This window comes from Sphaeramia orbicularis, chromosome 21 (assembly GCF_902148855.1).
Source record: "Sphaeramia orbicularis chromosome 21, fSphaOr1.1, whole genome shotgun sequence".
Classification (NCBI taxonomy): domain Eukaryota; kingdom Metazoa; phylum Chordata; class Actinopteri; order Kurtiformes; family Apogonidae; genus Sphaeramia; species Sphaeramia orbicularis.
In genome coordinates, this window is record NC_043977.1 from 21807405 (window position 1) to 21816052 (window position 8648).

The following is an 8648-nucleotide window of genomic DNA, read 5'->3' on the forward strand; positions in this document are numbered from 1 at the left end:
TTCACCTCCAGCTCAGTCCAGGAGGTGTGGGCTCTTCAGAGTGGTCCTCCTCTGCTCATATAGATGTGGCTGCTGGCCAACAGTCAAACGCACAGGATCATTTACAGTACACTGCTTCTCTCCGTGCACCACAGTGTCAAATTCTGCACGCCATTGTTATGTCTTGCTTTGGCAAAATAGGCAGACATAAATGAATACGATAAAACTGGAAAATGCAGAGATTTACCGGTTGGAAAAATTCCACATTGCATATGGAAATAGGTTGTATGTACTTGTGTGTGGGAGCTCGGTAATTAACATTTGCACACAAATTCAGTGAAACGCCTAACTGTCTTTAGCCACATGCTGGTGCACTCTAACCCCATTTATAAATGGCCAGAAGAAGAGAACAAATATTAAGTTTAGGAAGCAAACAAATTACTTTGCAGGTTAGACAGGCGATAAGGCCAAATGCATCTTTACCCAAGGAGCTCAGTCTTGATCCTTCACTTACGGTGAAATAGATTTTTATGCAAATATTTCTCTATTGATTTCTTTCTGAGATGGAGAAGGCTGGAGAAAACCACATGTAATTAGATAGAGATAATCATTAATTGTAACCATAATAATACATGTTTACGCACTAGCATGGATCTGGTGTGTACAATACTTAGTCCTCCCTAATACTCATGAGTGGAATTTTACTTAAGCAAGTGATTTTTTTTTTTCTTTTTGCATAATCATATTGATTAGATTTATGATAATTTTTTCTTTATTAAAATGTCCTCACAGAGATATAATTTACACCAAAAGGCAACATTTTCTGTTTCAGTTGATGCCTACAGTGCTCAGTCCTCTCTCTCTTGCTGACCAGTATGGCACAAACAATGCCACATATCAGATCCCTGTGTTCTCCCTAGAATAACAAGGAGGGAGAGGAGCGGTGACGTGAGGGGTCCAGTCTGAGGGGCTGACAGACGGATAGTGAGCCAGCCTGTCCCTTATCCTCAGACAGGCAGATGTCCCCTCTCCCTGCGTGGCCGGCTGCTGACCAGGGGAGAGCCAGGCGGCTGCTGAAATGAAGAAACTTGAGAGCTCCTCAGGGGGTGAGCTGGTCATTTGATGTCCAGCACAAGGGCAGGGTGTGATGCTGAATGAGCTGAGGGAGAGAGGCAGCCTCTGCAGTCTGTTACAAAAGCCTGGGCTGACGGGCGGGGAAAGAGGGAAAAATACAGAGCACAGACAGACCATTACTATATCTCATCTGTTTTGTCAAAGAGAAAATGGTCATGAGGAGAGTGTAGGAATTTTCTGTGGAGCAAACAAAAAATAGTTTAAACATCATCACTTGTTATAATCTCATTTACATACCTTTAGCTATTATCAGCTTTTTTGTATAAACTGTCCCCTCTATCACACTGGACAATGGAGTAGTGATACTCACACAGCTACAATTGAAGTCCCATTGAAATTTGTGAAGTACGGTCACAATGGAGCCATGGCATCTTTCTTACCTGGCCTAGGTTCAGTCTTGCAGGCAGTGGAGAGCCCTTTGAAGGCTACAGAGAGGCTGAGATGAGAGGAAGCCCTGCCTGCAGAGGGATCAACCACGCCGAAGTGCCAGCGCCACAGTGCTGTAATTAATCGCCAGCAATGGCAGCCTTAGTCGTCCGGCCCTGTTCAACTTTTCCCTCATGACAAAACCTGCGGTCAGGAGACGTTAGGCAACATTAACTGCCGGTACCATTTCCATTTTCTGAAGGGGGGGTGGTGGAGTGTAAGGGGGTGGAAGTGTCCCGGGGTAGGTCTGTAGATATAGGACTACTGCGGGGGCTCAGACGAGGAGAGCGACGGTGCATAAGCCATGGCTATGTACCTTTCATCTTGGAGGAGATTTGGAGAGGTTTCAGACCACAGAGACTTCTTAATTCTCACTAATTCATTTGCGTTCCAGATTCACTGGGCCAGGGATAACCTGAGAATGATAATGAACTCGCAAGGGGAGTGCATGGTCCCCTGCCTTTGAATGTGCTCAGAATAGATTCAGATAATCTTTCCTTGTGAATCTTTCTGGAGGAGAAGTATCCTATTAAGAGTGATTGCTTGTCATGAGATGTCTCCAAGTTAGGGAGGTTTAACTTACACACATGCACTGCAGTTCGAGAACAAAACCCTAGATCTTTAAAAACACAAAAACACAATATTGATGTAACAAGAAAATAGATTTGTGCAAGTTTCGATTTAAAAATCATACTTTATAATGAATATTTATTAAACTGCATGAATCCTCAATCAATAAATTCTACCCACCAGCTTATATAAATGTGGGGTTTTTTTTCTACTTGAAAATCAAGCTTCATCCAAACAATATATTATCATTACAAATGAGGGAGCAGGATATTTACATTTATGGATTGAAATGCCACATTTCCAATACCATCACAAGCAAATAGGCCTACAGATTTACTGTACATCATGAAGGGAAAAGAGATGCTCTCCAAAAACTGTTGTTTCTTTACTTTTTGTCAGTATACTATTACGATTCAGTATGTTAACAGTAATCAGAGTGATGGTTAATGTATAAGCATAAAGACATTTTACATTATGATTGCAACTAGCAGATACACTCTTGACATCCACAGGAACACTGTGTTTGTCCTTGCTGTTATATTATCACTGAAATTTGGTCCAAAATAGTTTTCCTTACACTCCTTTAAAGCAGGCTGACAATGAATAGAGAGATTTTCTAGAGATTTATAGGTCTGCAGAGTTCTAAGGGATAGATTGCAAACTCTTGTGAAAAAAGGGAGGGAAAGCTGCCTTACTTCAGGGATGGTTTCGTCTTTGGTCAAACAGAAGTGAGCTTAATTTGTGGGTCTGCCTGGGGAATTTCAAAGGAAAAAAGCTTTGAGTGACGCCAAGCTTGAGCTCCCTGATGTTAGTGAGATGAATGAAAGCAGGGTCTATAGGCTACAGGCCTTCTCACACTCCCACATTAACAGAACACTTTCAAGTTCTCATCAGGATAATTGTATAGGATGCTGCTAAATGCAAGACAGTGTTGTAAGAGGTAGCCCTGCATTAGTCTGATTAAACGCAAATTTAGCTGAGTAATAATAAAATCTGCTGAAATGTTTATAGGTTTAACATAATAGGTGTAAAATAACTAATACTAGGCTAAAGAGCACATGGAAACCATAAAAAATGTATTATCTAATGTAAAATAACTCGTGTTTTCACATAATTTAAATGCGAAAACAATCTTTTTTTCGTTTAGACATGTTGAAAAAGAAATATAAAAAATGTGGTATTTGCTCATAACACCAAGCGATGCCAATATACTGCACAAAACAGAGGACACTCCTTTTCTAGCAGGTTCCTATTGCAGAAAATACAAGAATTCATTCTTTGCCTCTTGGTGTTTTTCAACAGAAGACTTACTGTGCTATTGTATGGAACTGGCTGGCCTTGATAGAATGACCTAACATTTTGACAGGACAAAATATAAAGCCGCTCTTTATTCTGCGGACAATTCACCAGATGCAGGCATGGGAATGGCTTTAATCAATAGAAATGTGGGTGTAGGCCTACTGTATGATTTATTCTGGGCTTTGCTTTATGTACAAAGAAATCTCAAACATTGCTTAGAGTACAAGCAGTAATGGGACCCACTCAATTTTCCCTGAAAGCGTGTGTTGTGGTGGTTGTTGCAGGGAGTATTTACAAGTGCTATCTGATCAGCTTCAGAGGTTTCCCAATGAGACAGATGATTAGGTACGGCAAACGAGCTTCATCACCAGTTAAAATTGATGACTCAATGTTGGATGACAGACAACTCTATTAGTATCAAGATAAGGCGCTGACAGGTTCGTATCAATCAAAATTGAGTTATTATTGAGCATCGAGAAAGGCATTTGTAATATCATTAAATCCAGATATGCCTTTCTTCACATCTGGCAGGCAGCCATGCGTGTAAAGGGGGGAGGGGGGGGTTAAGGGACAAAAACAGAGAGGCAAAGCTAGAAAAAAACAACACTTGAGGCAATCATTCCTGGCAGTGCGCTGGCAGCTTCAGTGTTTTTTGTAATTTCAATATGTTTCTCTACACCTCAAGCTTGGGTGCAATAACAGCTTACAGATTGCTTATGTCATCAAATTTTGACAAACTTCTCAATTGGTTTTGACCTTCATCTTTAGCCATCTGCTTTCTACTCTTGCCTTTCTTTATCCTCCCTCCAGTCTATATATTTTCGCCTGACAGTAATTGTGTACTCTGAATAGGTTATGCTGGAAAGCTAGTAAATTATATTAGACACCAGCAATTGAAAGTTAAGCTCACTTTTTATTATTTATCCTAATAACATGCTTGTGAAATGCTTATTATTCACGTCGATCAAACTCTCTACATTAATCAGCAGCTATTTTATGTTAATCATATGCATTCATGTAGATACTTGTGTTATTCATAGGTGAGAAAACTATCCACAGCACACTCGAGCAGATCAAAAGCATAATAGAGACCTCTTAAATCGTCAGCTGACAACGTGGCATTAAGGAGTATCTTGTTCTATGAGCTGCTGATCAGAGTAAACAGCACACAGCGTATAATATAGTCCCTTCACAGTTTGACATTTCTCTCTGATTTTCATATCTCAGCCTGAAATGACAGTCTATGTAACATGTGGAGGCTTTAAAAATGCCATGGCTGATATGAAATCAATTTGCATTTCCCCTGTGCCTGGATAACATGGCCCTGTCAGAGGCCCCGGCAGATCTGGTGGAGATAATGACGTTATAGAGGGCGGCTTGCGCAGTGGAAAGGATGAAATTGAAAGAGTGACGTTCTATGTTTCCCATGATTGCCTTGACTGGAAGATGTGTGGCTATCGGACGTGTACTCCTCTGTCATTGCTCCCCATTAGCTCCTCTTGTTCCCAGCCAGGGGTTAAGACAGACTAAAGGGATCCACCAACCTGACCAGTTAAAGCTCCCATGTGTCAGTGATGGTATTTCAACTTTTTAGTCAAGTAATGCCGGAACTGTATTAAAAGTCATTAATTTCACCCTTTTTTTTTTCTTTTTGAATTGGCTAAATTTGGGGTGACATTCAGTGCATAACAGCTCTAAATATAACAATTAATTAGGAATTTATAATTAAAAATAGTAATTAGAATTTTAATGAAACATCTAGTGCCAGACTCTTAGGCCACTTTTGATGTTATGTCTTAATTTATAGCTATTAATTAGCACATCAATTGAATATTCACACCTAAAAAGACACCAATTTAAGTGTGATATAATTACTAAAATGAATAAAGACCAAGGGAGAAAAAGAAAATAAAAATTCCTCGTGTTATCCCTTTGGCTTTAAATTGCAGCACTGGCCCAGTGTTAGAGGAATGGTCTGTGATCCCATCATTATATTTCTCCGAGGAACACCACACAGTAATGGGTAACTACATGGCACTTTGGCCACTTTGTGAAAATGTGGAAAGGAATTATGTGAATCATGGAGATCACACGCAAGTCTGCTGCAATTGTAAAGCCATATTATAGTACACAACCCAGAATTTGTTATAAACATAGGAAGTGGCTAGTTGACGGCACCGACCTAAGGACATTAGACGTGATCACACTGGTGCAGCTTGTTATTGAGCTCAGTGCATGCTGAAAGAGAAGGACAGTTCTGCTACAGACTGCTGTAAACTACAGGTGATTCCAGCAGATTTTCCCTTACTTTGCCTGTTTCAGGCTGGTGAATCTGAAAATTTTGACCTTTACACCCCCAAGTCAGGCAGCCTCAGCCTCAGGCACCACAGCTTCTCTGTAACAGCTGAGCAGGAAAAAGTTGTGAATGTTTCTTTCTGCTTTCTATTAATGAGCTGCAGTTCTGTATCAAGAAAAAGGATATGCTGTAAATCTGTTTTCGGCTGTAATATTTGATCGGGTAATAATGTAACAGGGACGAGGTTGCAATGTGTAGGCTGTGATTTTTTATCAAATAATCAGCTCACATTTTTTGAATGACAGCAAACAGTTGAACCCTTTTTTTTTTTTTTTTTACATATATTTATTTCTGTGAATATCGCTCCATTTGATGGAAGGATTATTTCCTGGGCAATTGCACTTGAAAATCAATTCTAAAAAAGATTAGTTTATAATTATTTATCTATTATAATTTTTTTAGTGAATTATACGCAAAAGCTTGTGTTCTAAACATCCACACACTAATTATATTCATGGGTCAGAGACTGAATTCAGAGTATTTTTTTTCTTTGTTTCCATACATCTCATTATTTTTTCAAATCAAGATGAAAATTGCTTTGAATGCCTAGGGATTAACAGGGTCACATCCTAAGTATATGTAGTATGCGTTGGGTATTATGGGAATAGTAAAGTACAAAATGTGCTGTTTTCCAAGTTATTACAATAAATAAACACAGTCCTTTCTGTTTACACAAGTGGCCCATTGGGTCTAATGTCCACCTGTTGCAAGCTGTCATACAATTTTGAAATGCGCCACAGTACACCAGGATGCCCCATGTATAATAAGTAATGCATTATAATATATAGAGGAGATTGGTTGATAATGAGACATTCTGGCTCCAATCAACCTTATAAATGTCTGAGGAGGGGCTAGGAATACATCTGTGGCACCAATAATAATTTTCAATTAATAAAAACATAATTTTTCCAGTACCTTAGGATCAGGATTAGGTGTAACTTGAGGGCCTATATCGCATATGAGGAAACCTTTATGCTCTCGAGCTGTGAGGGGCTTGCGAGAAACAGTCTTTCTAAATAGTACTCGCAGACGTACACACACATACTCATGGCGAGGAATTATACATGTCTGTATGGTTTGTTAGCACTCAAGAGATAAAACTTTACATGTTGCTCCCAATTAGCACAGCAGTGACCGTGCACTGTCTCCTGTGCTCAGCTTTCCTTCTGAAGAGGGGCTATTTATGTGAAGACTCATGAGAATGTGAGAATTGAGGCGAGAGAGAGGAGATATGGACTGTGAGAGATAGAGACAGTGTGTGTGTGTGGAAAGAGGGTGAGAGAGGGAGTGAAAGAAAGAGATAGAGAGAAAGGGAGAATTGAAATGGCTTAAGCATCCATTTTGAGGAGAGAGACAGGTCCTATTAACATTTAACAGCATTTGTGCAACTTGGTGCCGAGGTTATGATGCAAATGAGGAGGAATTAAAACTGGCCAGAGGTTTGTCATTGATGGATTGCAGTCTGGCAGTGCTCACACTTCCTAGTGTCCATCAGAAGCGATTACTGTGTAATTAAACCTTATTTCTGGACTCTCTAGTGCATAATTACTTTGTGAATGTAACCATCATCTAAAAGCTACAAAAATGCTTTACCATTTAGTCTAGCAGTCAGTTCCATGGGCTTGTGTCAGATATAGCCATCAGACAGAGCAAAAGAACTGTCACTTTTAATAAGAGGCAAAAAATTAAATGAAACAGTATGCTTATTACTGAAAAATTAGGCTTTCAAGAGTCCTTTCTGTTATTTGCATAATTTATCCCCCACCCCTCCTCCACACATACACACACTGCAAGCTTTAGGCAATTTCGCTCACATTTAAATAGATTGCACATTTAAGGCTACTTAAGGAAAATTATCACTTTGCATATTTTAATTGTTATGAAGGAAGTGATTTGAGAGAGGTCTGTGGCTCATCCTCTTGAGCCATGTGGTTGCGAAGCTGTCTGATTCGGCTGCTTAGCGCTGCAGCTCCACAGATAACCCCCGAGTTCACACACATCCACTCCAGTTTCATCAGAATGCAAATGAAGCACAGAACACTGGGACAAGTGGATCTTTGATATTTACAAAATAGCCACTAATAACTTGAGTGTAATTTGTTTGACTCAACTTTTTTTTCCTCTTATCGCACTTTTTTTCCCCTCCTGTCAAATGGCTGTTGTCTAAAAATTTGGTGAAAGACGCAAAATATATTTTCCTTCTAGAATTTCAGAGAAAAAAACGGTATGGTATAATACATGTGCATACTATACATCCACCCCCGTTGCTTTTTCTAAGACACTGACATGATGCTGTAGCACAAGAAATAGAGGTGTTAAATGTAAAACAAAGTCTATCTCCTTTTCAGTTTGTTTCGTCTATATAAACACTGGTCATGTACACAGTGGGAGGGAAACCATTCTATATTATCACAGACATACCTTACTGAGCACGTGCAGCAAACAGGGTTACTGCTGATATAGTGCTTGTAATATTATATATATTTATATATAATATCGGATATATTTAGATTTGTCTAGATACTTACCACAGTGTGAAGTGTGAATTAAACTATTAATATTAAATCATGAGGACGTTAACATTAGATTAAAACGTTAAGTATATTCACAAATAATTAAAAAAAAAAAATCTGCATGAAGTTAACTTTTTTTTTTTTTTTTGTCAAATAGAGATAATTTATCAGTTTTGTACTTTAGATTTTACCTCAGGCTGAATAATGCTTTTTCTGCTGCGACTGTGAATACACTTTGAGACATTTCTATTTCTCATGACTGAGAGTGTTTGGACAATGATGAGCACTGACAACATAAAATTATTACTTCCTTTTGCAGCCTTGATTCATTTAATTTTAACATCACGTTCACCTAAAGGTTCAGGGACAGA